The 19174-nt window shown below is 41.4% G+C and overlaps 1 protein-coding gene across 1 annotated transcript in view; it reads left to right on the top strand.

Annotated features, from left to right (window-relative positions):
• Window positions 1-13909: 13909 nt before the first annotated feature.
• The window catches only part of LOC140195188 (protein SDA1 homolog), a 65873-nt gene continuing 60608 nt past the window's right edge, over window positions 13910-19174 (top strand). The window contains exon 1 of the mRNA XM_072253105.1: window positions 13910-13947. The gene's annotated coding sequence lies outside the window, so the exon portion shown is untranslated. The remainder of the gene's footprint in view (window positions 13948-19174) is intronic.

Below are 19174 nucleotides of genomic sequence, written 5' to 3'. Positions count from 1 at the left end.
GTAGTTATCTCAGTTTAACAACTATCACACTGACTATTAACATTAGGAAATATTTTTGACAGTCTCTCCTTTGTCAAATGAAAATGATGTACAAATGCATCTCCCCCATTTCACGGACATCTGCTCTCACTCCATCCTCCCGCCACCCCACTAGGAATAAGGTTCCCCTTGTCCTCACCTACCACCCCACCAACCTCTGGGTCCAACATATTATTTTCCATAACTTCCGCCACCTCCAACGGGATCCCACCATCCCAGCACACCTTTCCCTCCCACCCACCCCCCCTCCGGCTTTCTGCAGGGATCGCTCCCTATGCGACTCCCTTGTCCATTCGTCCCCCCCATCCCTCCCCACTGATCTCCCTCCTGGCACTTACCCTTGTAAGAGGAACAAGTGCTACACATGCCCTTACACTTCCTCCCTCACCACCATTCAGGGCCCCAGACAGTCCTTCCAGCTGAGGTGACACTTCACCTGTGAGTTGGCTGGGATGATATACTGTGTCCGGTGCTCCCAATGTGGCCTTCTATATATTGGCGACACCTGACGCAGACTGGGAGATCGTTTCGCTGAACACCTACATTCTGTCTGCCAGAGAAAGCAGGATCTCCCAATGGCCACACATTTTAATTCCACGTCCCATTCCCATTCCTATTCTGATATGTCTATCCGCGGCCTCCTCTACTGTAAAGATGAAGCCACACTCAGGTTGGAGGAACAACACCTTATATTCCGTCTGGGTAGCCTCCAACCTGATGGCATGAACATTGACTTCTCAAACTTCCGCTAATGCCCCACCTCCCCTTTGTACCCCATCCGTTATTTATTTATATACACATTCTTTCTCTCTCTCTCTCTCCTTTTTCTCCCTCTGTCCCTCTCACTATACTCCTTGCCCATCCTCTGGATTTCCCCCTCCCCCCTTTCTTTCTCCCCGGGCCTCCTGTCCCATGATCCTCTCATATCCCTTTTGCCAATCTACTGTCCAGCTCTTGGCTCCATCTCTCCCCCTCCTGTCTTCTCCTATCATTTTGGATCTCCCCCTCCCCCTCGCACTTTCAAATCTCTTACTAGCTCTTCTTTCAGTTAGTCTTGACAAGGGTCTCGGCCCAAAACATCGACTGTACCTCTTCCTAGAGATGCTGCCTGGCCTGCTGCATTCACCAGCAGCTTTGATGTGTGTTGCTTGAATTTCCAGCATCTGCAGAATTCCTCGTGTTTAATGTACACTTTTAAATTGAATTAGAGAGTGACTGTCGCAAATCGAAGAAGAATTAACCAACCTTAAAATTCGCAATCAATCCTCTGTTATCATGGTCATGTTAAGCTCTCTTTCCCAGTCTTGCTTAATCTTAAGTAAAGGATAATTATCCTGTTGTAATAGTAAATTATAAATTTTCCCAATAAAGCCTTTCACTAAAGAGTTCATTTTTAAAATAACGTCTTATATGAAAAATTACTTAAATCTTGTAAGAAATGTCTGACCTGAAGATACTACAAAAAGTGTGAGTATGAGAGAGAATATTTAGTTAGGACATCAATCGGCCTTGAAACAGATCCATAAAAGAATAAATTCCTTTATTCCTTCAAAGAGAAAAGGTAGGATCACTAAGTGAAGGTTTAAATAAATAGTTTTGATAAATTAAACTAAGAAGGTTAATTTTTTAAGATTAAAAAACTTACGAAACTGGTACCAAATTCGTAATTACTGCTTAATCATAGGATTTATATTTAAAATAGAAATTTTGGCTAGCTGTACAGATAAAGAAGCTCCTAATAACGAACTTAAGTAAAATTGTTTCACAGCTTTCAATTCCAGATCAACCCTTGGGGTGGTCGTTCATTTTTATTGGTCCATATAACCAAGAACACCCATAACATATATTAACCGCCCAGTAATACATTCTTAAATTAGGCAAAGCAAGACCTCCATACTTTTTTTAATTTTTGTTAATGACATTTTTCAATTCTTGGTCTTTTATTATTCCAAACAAAAGATGAAATAATAGAATCAACCTGACCAAAAAACTTCTTAGTTAAAAATAATAGGAATATTTTGAAATACATATAAAAATGTTGGTAAGATCTTTTCAAGGTCTCAACAGGACATAATATCATTGAGCATGAGTGGGTGGGGCAAAAACTGATTCAGAATGATTTACTTATGATCGCCATCTTAAAGGTTCAGTTATAGGTTGTTCTTTTGAGAGGGGAAAAATACCCTGTAGCATTTCTGTTTTAAACAGCAGGGGAAAATAAATGCAAATTCATGCAAGGGACTTTGTGTTACCATGTGCAGAGGCAGGAGGGCAGATACATCGGTAAAAGTCTTATCAGAAGATTGCAAACGCTGGACAAAATTGTTGTTTAATCACAGTGAGCATCCAGCTGCAAATTTACTAGTCATGGACCCATCCACTACTTTCCAACACCATAAATGGATTCTTCATTTGCCAGTTAATTCTCAAACAGTCTTGTTCCCTTTTCGGATGTGTAGCAAATAATATTGTTGTCAATGGGCCAGAGCTCCCTACCAGCAGTAGTTGCTCACTGTTGACATTATACTTTATACTTTATTGTCACTAAACAATCGATACTAGAATGTACAATCATCATAGTGATATTTGATTCTGTGCTTCCCGTTCCCTGGATTACAAATCATTAGTAAATATTAAAAATTTAAATTATAAATCATAAATAGAAAATAGAAAAGGGAAAATAAGTTAGTGCAAAAAGACCGAGATGCAGGTCCGGATATTTGGAGGGTACGGCCCAGATACAGGTCAGGATCCGTTCAGCAGTCTTACCACAGTTGGAAAGAAGCTGTTCCCAAATCTGGACGTACAAGTCTTCAAGCTCCTGAGCCTTCTCCCGGAGGGAAGAGGGATGAAAAGTGTGTTGGCTGGGTGGGTCGTGTCCTTGATTATCCTGGCAGCACTGCTCACTGGCAGTGAGTCCAAGGATGGAAGATTGGTTTGTGTGATGTGCTGCACCGTGTTCACGATCTTCTGCAGCTTCTTTCGGTCTTGGACAGGACAACTTCCATACCAGGTTGTGATGCACCCTAGAAGAATGCTTTCTACGGTGCATCTATAAAAATTAGTGAGGGTTTTAGGGGACAGGCCAAATTTCTTTAGTTTTCTCAGGAAGTAAAGGCGCTGGTGGGCCTTCTTGGCAGTGGACTCTGCTTGGTTGGACCAAGTCAGGTCATTTGTGATATTGACCCCGAGGAACTTAAAGCTTTTGACCTGTTCCACTTGCGCACCACTGATGTAAATCGGGTCGTGTGGTCCGCTACTCCTTCTGAGTCAACAACCAATTCCTTCGTCTTGCTGACGTTGAGGGATAGGTTATTGTCTTCACACCATGCCACCAGGTTCTTAATTTCCTCTCTGTACTCAAACTCATCATTATCCGAAATATGGCCTACAATTGTTGTGTCATCAGCAAACTTATATATTGAGTTTGATGGAAACTTGGCCACACAATCATGGGTGTACAGTGAACACAGCAGGGGGCTGAGTACACAGCCTTGTGGGCCACCGGTGCTCAGAGTGATTGTAGAGGAGAGCTTCTCCCCTATTTTTACAGCCTGAGTCCTGTCTGTGAGGAAGCTGAAGATCCAGCTGCAGATCTGAGTGCTGAGGCCCAGGTTCCAGAGCTTAGGAATCTGTTTAGTTGGAATGATGATATTAAAGGCAGAGCTGTAGTCAATGAAAAGGAGCCTTATGTATGCATCCTTATTCTCCAGGTGTTCTAAGGAGGAATGTAGGGCCAGAGAGATGGCATCTGACGTTGACCTGTTGCTCCAGTAGGCGAATTGCACAGGTTTTTATTTTGCTCGAGTCTTGGGTGTAAAAGTACTGACCAAAATTATCCCCATCCTAACTGTCAAGATGTGAAGCAGCAGCGGCAGCTGCAGAACTTTTTTGAACAGAATGACTACCTTTTGAGTGAGATGGAACAAGACCTAACCTCCAAAATAATGGAAGAACACTTCAGACCTGGAATACTCAAATTCAAAGTTTAAGTGTATCCATTTTAGCAATTAATCTTTGAAGGGAAGAACTCCTTGATTTTAAATCACAACCAAGAGAAAATTTGCAGATGCTGGAAATCTGAGTAACACAAACAAAATGCTGGAGGAACTCAGTAGACCAGGCAGCATCTATGGAAATGAGTAAACAGTTGAGGTTTAAAACTGAAACCCTTCAGCAGGACTGGAGGGAAAAAAAGCTGAGTAATTTTAAGAGGTGGGTGGAGGGGGGAGAGAGAAATACAAGATGATGGGTGAAACTGGGAGGGGGAAGGATGAAGTAAGGAGATTTGCCAGCTGCCACTGGAACCCCAATCTCCCTTTCCCCTGACATCACTCTGCAATCCCATCTCTCTCAGGTCCCACCACCAGCTCTTGGGCCCTCGGAGACTCCATCTTCCTCTCATTCCACCATCCCTGAACACTCCAACCTTACTGACTCTGGAGATCTCCCATCCACTGCCACCAACCTCAAGTTCCCACTCCCCGTACCTTCTGTTTCAACCTCCTACCCAAAATCCACAAACCTGTTTGTCCAGGTAGACCAATTGTTCAGCTTGTTCCTGCCCCCACTGAGCTAGTATAGGCATACATCAACTCTGCTTTATCTCTTCTCCCCCAACTCCCCATTCAGTTCCTTCCTACCTGCATCCATGATACTTAATACGATCTTGATCTTTCCAATGATTTCAAGTTCCCTGACCCCAAGCATCTTAATTTTACCATGGATGTCCAGTCCCTATACACCATATCCCCTACCAGGAAGGCCTCAAAGCTCTTTTTTTTCTCTGGACCCCAGACCTAACCAGTTCCCATCCACCACCACTCTCCTCCATCTGGCGAACTTGTCCTCACTCTAAATAGTTTCTCCTTTGGCTCCTCCCATTTCCTTCAAACAAAAAGGGGTAGCCATGGGCACTCACATCGGTCTCAGCTATGCCTGCCTGTTTATCAGCTACATGGAGCAGTCTATGTTCCAAGCCTACACTGGTGAATGTCCTGCACTTTTCCCACGCTACATCAATGACCGCATTGGCGCTGCTTCCTGCACCCGTGCTGAACTTATCGATTTCATCCACTTTGCCTCCAACTTCCACCCTGCCCTCAAAAGCACCCAGTCCATTTCCAACATTTCCCTTCCCTTTCTCAATCTCACTGTTCTATCTCCAGAGACAGCTTATCCACTGATGTCTATTACAAACCCACAGACTCTCACAGCTACCTGGACTGTACCTCGTTCCACCCTGCTACCTGTAAAAATGCCACCCCCTTCTCTCAGTTCCTGCATTTCTGCTGCAACTGCTCTCAGGATGAGGCTTTTCATTCTAGAACAAAGGAGATGTCCCCTTTTTCAAAGAACGGGGCTTCCCTTCCTCTACCATCAACGCTGCCCTCAACCACATCTCTTCCATTTCACACATGTCTGCTCTTACCCCATCTTCCTGCCAACCTACCAGGGTAAATAGTTGATGTTTAAAACTGACACCCTTCAGCAGGACTGGAGGGAAAAAAAGCTGAGTAATTCCCCGTGTCCTCACCTACCATCCAACCAGTCTCCACGTCCAGCACATAATTCTCCAGAACTTCCACCATCTCCAACGGAATTCCACCACCTCCAACGGAATTCCACCACCAAGCACATTTTCCCCCACACTTTCTTCTTTCCCTATGCAAGTCCCTTGTCAATTCGTCCCTTCTCACTGATCTCCCTCCTGGCACTTATCCTTGCAAGTGGAACAAGTGCTACACCTGCCCCTACACCTCCTCCCTCACTACCATTCAGGGCGTCAAACAGTTCTTCCAGGTGAGGCGACACTTCACCTGTGAGTCTGTTGGGGTCATTTACTGTGTTAGGTGCTCCTGGTGTGGCCTCCTGTAGATCAGTGAGACCCGACATAGATTGGGAGACCTCTTCACTGAGCATCTACGCTCGTCTGCCAGAACTTGCGGGATCTCCCAGTAGCCGCCCATTTGAAATCCACTTCCCATTCCCATTCCATTATGTCTATCATGGCCGCCTCCACTGTCATGATGAGGCCACATTCAGGTTGGAGGATCAACACCTCGTATTCTGTTTGGGGGAGCTTCCAACCTGACAGCATGAAAATGGATTTCTCAAACTTTCAGTAATTCCCCCCCCCACCCCTTCATTTCCCATCCCCTTATCCCTCTCTCACGTTATCTCCTTGCCCACCCATCGCCTCCCTCTGGTGCTTCCCCCCCCCACCACCTTTTTCTTTCTTCCATGGCCTTCTGTCTCTTTCACCAATCAACTTCCCAGCTCTTTACTTCATCCCTCCCTCCCCCTCCAGGTTTCACCTGTCACCTGGTGTTTCTCCTCCCCTCCTCCCCCCACCTTTTAAATCTGCTCAGCTTTTTTTTCTCCAGTCCTGCCAAAGGGTTTCGGCCCGAAAGGTTGACTGTGCTTTTTTCCATAGATGCTGCCTGGCCTGCTGAGTTCCTTCAGCATTTCGTATATGTTATTCCTTGATTTTAGTCTAAACTGATGCAGGTTCATAGAATGTTGAATAGGATAGAAACAGGCTCTTTGGCCACTGTATCTATACCGACCATAATGTAAGTTTAAACTGTATGTGCATGCACATAGTCTAAAAGACCCTGGAAGTCTAGAAGTCAAAGCCAACTTAAGAACTAAAGAGAGGGCATATAATAAAGCAAAAATTAGTGGGAAGTTAGAGAAATGGGAAGCTTTTAAAAAAACAAACAGAAGGCAACTAAAAAGTCATTAAAAAGGAGAAGATGAAATACAAAGGTAAGCTAGCTAATAATATTACGGACAATGCATAAAGTTTTTTCAGGTTAAAGAGAGGCAAGAGTGGATATTGGACCACTGGAAAATTATGCTGGCGAGATCGTAATATGGGATGAGGAAATGGTGGAAGAACTGAGTAAGTATATTGCATTAGTATGCACTGTGGAAAACAAAAGCCTATGCCAGAAGTTCAAGTGTTGGGGGAAGAACTGTGTGAAGTTGCCATTACGAGGAAGAAAGAGCTAAGGAAACTGGACCAGATGGTCTACACCCCAGGGCTCTGAAAGAGGTGGGTGAAGAGATAGTGGAAATGTTAATGAGCTTTCAAGAATCAATGGATTCTGGCATGGTTCATGAGGACTGGAAAATTGCAAATGTCACTTCACTCTTCAATAAGTGAGAGATAGAAGAAAGGAAATTATAGGCCAGTCAGCCTGACCTCAATGGTTGGGAAGATGTTGGAGTTGATTGTTAAGGATGTGGATGTAAGGTAATTGTCTCACATGATAAAATAGGTTGTAGTCAGCATGGTTTCCTCAGGGGAAAGTCTTGCCTGACGAATCTTTTGGAATTATTTGAAGAAATAACAAGTAGGATAGATGAAGGAGAATTGGTGGATGTTGTGTACTTGGATTTTCAGAAGGCCTTTGATAAGGTGCCACACATGAGCTAAGTGCCCATGGTATTACAGGTAAGATACTAACATGGATAGAGCATTGGCTGATTGGCAGGAGGCAAAGAGTGAGAATAACTGATGAGAATAATGAGTGAGATAACTGGTAGCTGATGACTAATGATGTTCCACAGGGGTCTGTGTTGGGATTGATTCTTTTTATGTTATATGTCAATGATTTGGATGATGGAATTGATGGCAAAGTTTGCGGACGATATGAAGATAGGTGGGGGGCAGGTTGTTTTGAAGAAGCAGGCTACAGAAAGACTTAAACAGATTTGGAGAATGAACAAAGTTGCAGATGGAAGACAGGGTCAGGAAGGGTATGGTCATGCACTTTGTTAGAAGAAATGAAAAGGTTGAATTTTTGTTTAAATGGAGAGAAAATCCAAAAATTAGAGGTGCAAGGGGACTTGGGAGTCCTTGTGTAGGATTCCTTAAGGGCTAATTTGCAGGTTGATTTGGTGGTGAGGAAGCCAAATGTGATGTTAGCATTTATTATGAGAGGACTAGGATATAAAAGCAAGGATGTAATGCTGAGGCTACATAAGGTACTGGTGAGGCCTCACTTGGAGTATTGTGAGCAGTTTTGGCCCTGATCTAAGAAAGGATGTGCTGACATTGGAGAGGGTTCAGAGAAGGTTCACAAAATTGATTCCAGGATTGAAAGGATATGAGGATTATTTGTTGGCTCTGGCCTTTTCTCACTGGAATTTAAAAGAATGAGGGGGGATCTCACTGAAACCTATCGAATGTTGAAAGGCCTCAATAGAGAGGATGTTTCCTATGGTGGGGGAGTCTAGGACCAAAGGACACAGCCTCAGAATAGAGAGACATCCTTTTAGAACAAAGATGAGGAATTCCTTTAGTCAGGGTGTGATGAATCTGTGGAATTTGTTGCCACAGGTGGCTGTGGAAGTCAAGTCTTTGTGTATATTTAAAGCAGAGGTTGATGGATTCCTAATTAATCAGGGCATGAAGGGATATGGAGAGAAGGCAGGAGACTGGGGCTGAGAGGGAGATGGATCAGCCTGTGGTGGAGCAGACTCAATGAGCAAAAAATGGCCCAATTCTGCTCCTATATCTCATGGTGTTATGGTCTTGTATTCCCCTATTCCCTACTGTTCAAGTGCCTATCTAAATGCCACTTAAACATTGCCATTGTATAAGCTGCCGCCACTTTCCTAGGCATATATTTCAGGCAGCTACCACTTAGTGTTTTCTTTTTTAAAAAAAGACTTGTAAATCTATTTTAAACTTTCTCCTCTCACTCCTAAATCCATGCCTTACATTTCTACCCTGGGGGAAAAATAACTAACTATTCTACCTATACTTCTCATAATTTTATATAACTGTACTATGTCATCCTCACCCTCTGCTTGAGAGAAAATGACCTAAATTTGTTTAACTTTCATAGCTAATACCCTTCCATTCAAGCAACATCTCAGTGAACCCCTTCTGCACCCTTTCCTTCACGTCCTCCTTGTAATGCAGTGACCAGAACTGCACATAATTCTCCAAATGTGGCCCAACCAACTTTTTGCCTAGCTGCAATATTTATACTTGATTTCCCATACAATGAAAGCAAGTATATTGTACATCTTTACCATCTTATCTCCATCTTTTACCACTTTCAGGGAGTTCTGGACTTGCACCCAATATTCCTCTACATCAAATCTCCCAAGAGTCCTGCCACTTTCCTTTTACATTTGACCTCCCAAGAAGCAATACCTCACATCTCCATCTATCTTTTCTTTGCGATATTTCTAATTTGTCTATACTTGACAACTTGCTCACTATCCACAACTCCACCAATTCTTGAGTAGTCAGCAAATTTACTAACTAGCCCACTTACATTTTCATTCAAATCGTTTATACAAATTACAAGTTATAAGGTTTTTTGACACTGAACCCTGTGGAACACCACTGGTCATAGACCTTCAGTGTGAATAACTCCCCTTCCCTACTTCTTGGTTTCTATGACTAAGTCAACTTTGAATCCAATCAACCAAGTGACCATGAATGCCATATACATTACTAGATGTGCTGACCATGAGGGACCTCACTGAATTTAATAAAGTCCATTTGTACAGTACAAATTCTACTACTCTACCCTCTTCAATTACCTTTGTCATCTCAAATAATTCAAATTTGTAAGACATGACCTCTCTCACTCAAAGCCATACTGACTATCCTAATAAGAATAAATAAGTACAGGTATGTGTTTTTTGTCCATTGAATGAATTCTGCACTATTAAGTACAGGGAATTTACAGCAAGTCTGTTCTTCACCATTGAACTTCATGACAATAACTAAGGAAATAAAAGGCGGCATCAGACTAAAAACCAACGCATATAAAGTTGCCAAGTATAGTGGGAAAATGGAAGATCGGGAAAATCTTAAGCAAGAACCATTAACACACACAAAATGCTGGAGGAAATCAGCAGGTCAGGAAACATCTATGAAGACAAATAAACAGTCAACATTTAAAAATGAATGTAGGTAGGTAACCAGATGCTAGTTAGATTAATGTCTGTAGTTGGGAAAATGCTTGAATCTATTATTAAAGAAGAAATAGTGAGACATCAGAATAGAGGTGGTGTTATCAGGCAAGCACCGCATGGATTCATGAAGGGAAAGTCCTATTTGACAAACTTACTGGAGAGCTTTGAGGATAGAATGAGCACCTTGGAGACGGGGGAACAGATGGATGTCATATACTTGGATTTCTGAAAGGCACAGAAAAGATTTATCCATAAGATAAGGATGCGTGGAGTTTGAGGGTTTGTTAATAGCATGGATAGAGGATTGGGATAAATAGGTGTTTCTATGGTTGGCAGTCAGTAGCAAGCGGAATTCAGCAGAGTTTGGTACTGAGGTTGCAGCTGTTCACAATATACACTAACGATTTGGAGGGAGAGGCTGAGTGTGGTGTATCTAATTTGCTGATCACACTAAACTGAGTGAAAAAGCAAATTGTGGAGAGGATGCAGAGAGATATAGATAAAGTGAGTGGGAAAGAGTCTGTCTGATACAGTATAACATGGTAAGTGCAAGGTCATCCTCTTCGAAAGGAAAAACAGAAGATCAAGTTATGGTGACAGAATGCAACATGCTGTTGTGAAAAGGGATTTGGGAGTCCTTGTGCATGAATTGTAAAAGGTTGGTTGGCAGGTATAACAGGATATCAGGAAGGTAAATGGCCTTCATTGTTAGAGGGACTGAATTTAAGAGCCCAGTAGTTATGCAACTGCAAGGGGACTGGTGCAGTAACGCCTGGAGTACCGTGTGCAGTTCTGGTCTCCTTACTTGATGAAAGACATACTGGCTTTGGAGGTAGTGCAGAGGAGGTTCACAAGGTTGATTCCAGGGATAAGGGGTTAAGTTGCCTGGAATGTACTTGCTGGAATTCGGAGAAATTAGTGGGGGTCTTATAGAAACATATCTATCCCTTTCATAACTTTATAAGACAGAAACAGGAAAGTTGTTTCCACTGGTAGATGAAACTAGAACTAGGGGACATAGCCTAAAGATTCGGGGGAGTAGATTTAGGAAGGAGATGAGGAGAAACTGTTTTTCCAGAAAGAATTGAATCTGTGGAATTCTCTGCCCAGGGAAGCAGAAGAGGCTAACTCATTAAACATATTTCAGACACAGTTAGATAGAGTTTTGTAGAGTAGGGGTATTAACAGTTATGAGGAAAAGGCAGGTCGATGGATCTGAGTCTGTGGTTGGGTCAGCCACGATGTCACTCAATGGTCAGCTGGCCAACCCATGCTCATATTTCTATGTTCTTACGACCAGTCCAGTCAACAAAATCAGCCAAGAGTGACCAGCAAGTGTGACACACCTCTACTTCCTCAGAAGGCTAAAGAAATTCATCTTGACCCTGTCGATTCTTACCAATTTTTATTGATGTGACCATTTTAATTCTACTTCCCATTCCCACTTTGATTTGTCTATTCACAGCCTCTTCTACTGTTGTGATGAGGCCACGCACAGGTTGGAGGAACAACATCTTATATTCCGTCTGGGTAGCCTCCAACCTGAAATTGGCATGAACACCGATTTCTCAAACTTCCAGTAATGTCTCCCCTCCACCAACCTTCACTATTCCCCATCCGCTTTAACCCTTTCTCACATCTTATCTCCTTACCTGCCCATCACCTCCCTCTGATGCTCCTCCCCCTTTTCTTTCTTCCGTGGCCTTCTGTCCTCTCCTATCAGACTTCTGCTTCTCCAGCCCTGTATCTCTTTCACCAATCAACTTCCCAGCTCTTTACTTCACCTCTGCCCCTCTGTTTCACCTGTCACCTTGTATTTCTCCCTCCCCTCATCTTATTTTCTCTAGTCCTACTGAAGGGTTTCAGCCGAAACATCGACTGTACTCTTTTCCATAGATGCTGCCTGGCCCGCTGAGTTCCTCCAGCATTTAGTGTGTTTTGCTTGGATTTCCAGCATCTACAGATTTTCTCTTGTTTGTGATTGGCTTCTTCAAGATATGTTTCTATTAGTTGATCTCATGATGCCTGAACAGCTGTAACATTTTTTAAAAAGTGCTTGATATGATGAAGTTAGAAATTTCACTTGCCATGTCAATAGCATAAAAAGTCACCGGAGCTTGGACAGGTAGCTTGTATGTCTTGTTTAGCTCAGAGCAGTGACATGGCTTTGAGATCTGAAAAAAAGAACAGATTGGTCCAGTTTTTCCTTAGATTGCGATCATGGATATCTTGAGTAAAGTTAAGTTGAAACTTTTATTTTATGTGTTTTACTCTGATTTTCCATTGGAATTTGTGACTATCTAATACACTTTCACTGGATTAGATTAAAACTATCATCTGAACCTTACAAGTCACAGCATATTTTTTCCCATGTTAAAATTGGCCCTGAAAGTGTCAGGAATAGTGAAGCAGTTCATTCAATTAATTATCAAAGGTCCCAATTAGAATTGTTCTGAAAGTCAGGCCAACTTGAAACCTTTACATAAATCATGACGTGAACAGCTAATGAGTGGTAACTGAATGTTGTTAAACCAGTTTTAGACACTACTAAATTGAAACACTGTCTATTGCAAGGATTAAATTAATCACTAAATGTCTGTAACCTCAGACAAGCATGATTAAATACATTGCAGCCAAAGGATTTGTTTGTTGAAGTCAGTAAAAAATACACTTGTTTCAAGCAGGTATGCTTTCAGGTTAAAGGTACCAGATTACCCTGTTTTATTTTTCAAACCAATTTTCTGTTTATATGCGTATTGTATATTTGAAGATTGTTTAATGAAATAGGAAAGGAATTAGAAGTTTAAAAAATTATTTTGTAGTTAGCACTTTAAATTAGCATAGTTAGCATAACCTCTGACCCAGAGGTTTACAGTTTTTTTTAAATAATGCCACTAATTGATATTTCAAAGACCCCTTTCACCATAGTAAAATGTCACAAGGCATGTCACTGGAGTGCCTGGAGGTATAATTTGGCAATCAACTTTGAGAAGTATTATAAATATCTAGAAAGACTTGGAGGGAGCTTTCATATAATATCTTAAAGTAGGAAAGGCAGTCAGAGCTTAGTAAGGTATTTGTATTGGAAAACAATGATGCTTCATAATGTGCTGAGTCTATATGACACACAGCTGTTCTGCAACACTATTCTTGATCCTGAAAATACTTTGTCAGCCAAAGGTCAGGGAATGATTAATATTGGCAATGCTAAAGGAGAGGAAGTTGGAGAACTGTGGATATCATGGAGGATTATAGAGTTAAAGGATCTATAGAAGATCAGCAAGGCTATGAACAATTTGAAAAGAATGAGAATATGAAAGTCAAGATTTTGTTAAGCCTAGAGGAAGCATAGGTCATGACCAATAGCTAGGGAATAGGGATTTGGTGTAATTTAGGACACAGACTCCGATGTTTGGAATGCTGTGGAGGGTAGAAGATTTTAAAATACGTCAAGTTGAAAGTGCAAATGGAGACTTTCAGCAGCAATAGAGTCCGAGATGAAAGAAACAAAAAAAAAATTCAGATTGAGGGTGAAGATACATGGAGTTCATTTCGGGCACATGAGACACTGAGGAGTAAGAATAGGAATGGAATCAGTAGCTCGAGAATGGAGTTTGACAATAACTGCTTTGGTCTTTGAAAGGACTTAACAAAACTGATAGAGGCAGGAATGGGTCATTCATTAACATTATGATTAATCATTTAACGCCGGTACTAACCCAATAACTCCCATAATATCCAAACAGAAATTCTTTGTCACCTAGCACTAGCTACTGAGCAAGTAATTTGGAGTATTTAATGAAGGGTCAAGAACAGTATTACAGAACTGCTGTGTGTCATATAGACTCAGCACGTTACGAAACATCACTGTTTTTCAATAATATCAGTGCAACAATGCCTATTGACCAGAATAGAAGGTGACCAGCGAATGATCCTTGGCAGACAGCAGAGAGGATAGAGGTATGAAGGCAGATTGTTTCAAGTAATTCTCCAACAAATGCAATCTTACCCACCTGAACCACTGGTAGGGAGGTATTGAAGGAAGATGCTGTGCTTATTCACGGCATCAGGTAAGTAGGAGGAGGGACAGGTACTCACAGAAAGGGAAGATGTAAAGCAGGGAATGAGTTGGCAAATTTCTGCACAGCAAGGTTCTATAAATGGTAATGCAGTACTTATCAGACAGTCTGTAGTCATGATGATTATGTAGGATATTGCATAAGGCAGAAAGAAGAATGCTGCCAAATATTTTATTTGAAATTTTACCACGGGATCCTTAACGTTCACCTCTGCTCAGCTGAAATATAATATTTCTGACACTACTGTATTACTTCAGTTTTGCGTAGGAGTGATCTTTAATTTTTCCACTCTGCTGAGTTTTATTTCCTCTTCCCTTTTCATTCATGAAGTCACTGTGTAGTGTCCCACAAACTACAGCCAGATGGAAGCCTGGAACCTGAATAGGCTGTTCCATCACTCTGGAAGGTCGAGAAGGAAGGTTATAGTTGTTATACACAGTTACAACCAGGGCCAGTTCAGTCTGATGTCAAAGAAATTGTCAAACAAGGCAGTGTCTAGCATAGAAAGGGATCATATCCCTTTTCCTTTAAGATCACTTGGGAATAAGGTGCTTGCCATTCGAGTCCTTGATCAGAATCAGGTTTATTATCATTGGCATATGTTGTGAAATTTGTTGTTTTGCAGCAGTAGTACATTGCAATGCATAATAATCAAAACTATGGAGTTACAGTAAGAAGTGTAATTTAAAAAAATTAAATAAGTAGTGCAAAAAGAGAGAAAAATACTGAGGTAGTGTTCATATTATCTATATTTTTGAGATGTTTTGCTTTGAAATTTATTGTTTCATGGGTAACAACCTCTTCACCTACATCACTGAAACCTCCTTGCCTCACGTACTGTCAGCCACTTGTGTTATGAAGTTATCTCTTGGCCTCTTCTCCCTTTCCATTGTCATCTTCTTCAGACAGATTTTCTCAGCAGCTCAGGTGCGGGGAGTGTGAGTGTTGGTGCTAAGGCCCTATGGAAGCTGGGAGAGAGAGTTATAAAAGGAGCAGATTTGGGTAAGGCTGGTCTTTTTTGGCTGTCTGAGGCCTAAACTCAGCTGCAACTAAAGGGAAGGTTGGTTCAAGCAGAGCGGTCATTGCTTGAGTGTGACAGTGATAGAGTGGGAAGGCTTTGGCTTAACAGGCTTCAGCCTGAACAGGTGGAGGCACAGTTAAGAAGAGGTAAACCTTTTTTTTAGTACAGAGTAGTCAGGGTGGAATTCTCCTCCTGTCAGATGTGAGAATTTACAATACCTGACAGTTTCCCTGCTGACTACATCTGCAGGAAGTGCACCCAACTGACCGGGTCAAGGAGTTGGAGCTGGAGGTGGATTTTCTCAGGTTTGCCCAAAAATTTATTTGTTGTTGTGCAATACCTTTGATCTCTTTGCTGTATTTTTTTTATTACTTCAACTTTTCTTTTAGACGTTTTGTAAAGCTTTGATTTTATTAAGAAATAAGAACCTTTTGAATCCTAGAAGATTGCTGGAATTGTCCTTTGAACTGCTGAGGTGCCAGGACAAACTCTTACATAAGATATGCTACTTCTAAGCTATTTCATAGCCACATAAGTGCAAACGTTTTGGTCATCTTGAACTTTTAAATGCTCCTTTTTTTTTTATCTTAACAGACCCTGTACTTGCACATTGTGACTGACATTAAAAATATCAATGCTGTACCATATAGCCTACTGTATATGTAATATGGGACTATTTTATGTCATAGTAACACGTTATTGAGCATGCGCTATCAGGTGCATATTGATCTGTATATATGTAAACATGAGGAAGTCTGCAGATGCTGGAAATTCAAGCAACCCACACAAAAAATGCTGGTGAACGCAGCAGGCCAGGCAGCGTCTATACGAGGAGGTACAGTCAACGTTTCGGGCCGGGACCCTTCATCAGGACTAACTGAAAGAAGAGATAGTAAGAGATTTGAAAGTGGGAGGAGGAGGGGGAGATCCAAAATAATAGGAGAAGACAGGAGAGGGAATTAGTCCTGACGAAGGGTCTCGGCCCAAAACGTCGATTGTACCTCTTCCTATAGATGCTGCCTGGCCTGCTGCGTTCACAAGCACTTTTTGTGTGTGTTGTCTGTATATATGTGTTCAGTTCGGGTTCCGTAAGTAAAAGCCCCTGTTAACTTAGCTCCAGTCTCTAGCGTTTTTATTAACGATATTGTTGTGTAAACGGCCACATACACAACAAATACCAAACACAAAAGCAACAAAGTGAACACAATGAGTACTTTAAATAAATACTTGATAAAGCAGCATCACTCTAGTCTTTGTAATCCATGAGAACTTTTTTGTCATAGATTTCCTACTTTGAGGTTATAATAGTCATGATTTAGAAGCGGATTTGATTTATACTCTTCAAAATAATGATAAGAAAGGTCAGCAGGTACTGATGAAGCCCTGTAGAGGCAGTGGTACTGCACTGTACCAGAAAACCTAATGAATAAGCCACACTGTCATATGTGTAACTAGGGTCCGTGCACAATCCAGATTTGATGGAGACAGCCATGAGAAGCATGGAGGAACACCTGGAGTAACTTCTGAAATGCCTGCTTCACTGCCGCTGTTACTGTGTGATCGAGAATCTCCAGAGACAAAGGCCCCAAATCCTCGGCTTTGACTATTGCCTGTTGCCGGGGCCAGGGTCGAAGCGTTCGACAGAGATGGTGCTCGGTGTCGGAGAGCTGGTCGGAGGCTCGGAATTTTTGGACGGACTCGGAGTCGGACTGTGGTCAGATGCTTCCAGTATGCTGCATCGGCAAGTTTGCGGTGCTGGAGGTTTACCGTCTGCGTGAGATGATGGGACTTTCGAGAGACTCTGAGACTTTTACTGTGCCATGGTCTGTTCTTATCAAATTACAGCATTGCTTTGCACTGTTGTAACTATATGTTATAATTATGTGGTTTTGTCAGTTTTTAAGTCTGTTTGTCATGTGTTTACATGATATCATTCTGGAAAAACATATCATTTCTCAATGCATGCATTACTAAATGACAATAAAAGAGGACTGCGTGTCCTAATAATCTAATCTAATCTAATCTACTGAGTGTATTTCACTTAACCCACTCTGTTCTATGAATGCAGCAGTATAATCTGCATATTTGTAGAAGATCAATAATTTAATGCAAATGCCCTGAATCAGTTATGCCCTTATGATCTGAATCAGTTTGATATTATTGATTTATTTTCATGTTCTAAATACAAAATTTTTAAAAAAACCCTCTGAACTATTAAACGTTACATTTTGTATTTCAAAACAGAAAAAGATCATCAGCTTGTGGCATAATTGAAATGTATCTATCGGAATTACTAATACCTTTACTGTAGCGTGCAGCAGGAACTAGCTAAATCTTGTAGATTGCCTAAAATTTGATGTTTAAAATTTGTTCTTTGAGGCTATTGTGACTATTGATGCATTTTGATTGTTGCAGTGTGTGCTGCATCACAGGTTATTCTTGGATTAACTTCGGGCTAGTTTGATACTTGACTAGAAGACTGCCTTGGAAAACCAGATGCAGTAGGCTTCACCTGCACTGTTAATGGGTAGCAGCAGGTCCAAATTGCCATTGTAGTTTTACCAAAGACTTAGTAATTCTGACAAGTGAATTAGTAAAGCAGCAATCTTCATGGGTCTTTGACAATTTTACTTTGAAGAATGACTGGAATCCCTGTTTTATTTTTACTTGAAGATGAAAAATTATTTGATTGACTCAAGTAATGGATCCCAGAAACAGGATAAGTGATTGAATCCTGCAAATATATACATAACATTGTATTTCATTTGTGGGCTTGAGTGAAATGCAAAGGGATAATTTAAGGAGTTCAGGCATAATAGAAAGCAATTGCTTAAGTAGTATTTCCACAACATTTTGTAACCTGCTTGACATCTGAGATCAGGTAGGAAGAGGTGTTTCCAAGCTGGAAGCAATGGACTTGTATTTGGTATTGTCCACTGGTGGAACCGTATCAGTTCCCCAAGCCAAGGTCAAATGCTCCCTGGTTCTCACCTTAATCCAACTTGCAAAACTCTGCCTCTTGGTTTCCCACAGCCACCCAAGAAAAATGATCCATTATAGCAATTGCGAAAAATCTGAGTTGCTTTGTCAACAGCCTCAGTAAAAGTGAACCTGGTTATCTTGTGCCTCTGACTGCTTGGGTTGTACCCAGCAATATAATGGCTTCCCAGTGAAGGGGAACAGGACTGAAGAATGAGATTTGGCTCATGCTGGCTTGCCAAGAAAACTGGTGCAGTATATATTTTTGAAGGAAAGTGATCAGGACAGAGATGTACAGAATGAGGCATGGGGTTGTGGGGAACAAGTCAAAAATGAATGGGGTACAAGTGACATGGTTCACAGTTCCAATTAATGCTGGTTAGATTATGAGTGAAACTACACTTTGATCTGGAGTGGTTTTAATCAAAATCTGATTTTGCACTAATTTTGTTACCAGAATTGGCTAATTGCATTAACATCTTTATTTAGTTTAAGCAGCAAGTATCCAGTTCAGTATTAAACATGTGTTTTTGCCACACGAGGCAGCAAAGGTCTTCAATTTCATTTATATTTTGCTCTTTCCAGCCTAAATTGCTGGCAGAAGTAAACGGAAGCAGCTCCGTTAACCACGTCAGTATGAACATATGAGCCAACATTTCAACATCACTGGTTTCGTAGATCTTTTGCCAATCTAGATATGTTGCAGCCAAAGTGAGAGATGTGCAACTTCATACGTTACCAGTGGAGCAGAAGTTGAATTTGTGCAGAGTTATTTATAATTGCAATAAAGATAAATTGCTAGTGTGACCTTTGTAGAGCTTTTCTTTAAACTTGTGTTTCCCGAGGAGTGTCTAGTAATCTAATTTGGTTCTGAACATTTGCTCAAAACTTCTAGCAAGGAAAATAATTTTTCAAGCTTTTATAATACCAGATTACTTCTGGCACTGGCTAGTAGAGTCATGTGCTATTTCCAAGGAGGTACAGTGGGTCACCAAAGCTATCCAGTGGCAACAGAAAAAATGGTGATGAAGGTTAAACAATTATCCGCAGTAGGAACAACTGAGCACAGGCAAGAGCTTTGAGAAGTGAATAATGGGTGCATTTTCAG

This window comes from Mobula birostris, chromosome 3 (assembly GCF_030028105.1).
Source record: "Mobula birostris isolate sMobBir1 chromosome 3, sMobBir1.hap1, whole genome shotgun sequence".
Taxonomy (NCBI): Eukaryota; Metazoa; Chordata; class Chondrichthyes; order Myliobatiformes; family Myliobatidae; genus Mobula; species Mobula birostris.
Note: the sequence above shows the minus strand (reverse complement) of the source record. Positions and strands in the feature narration are given on the sequence as shown.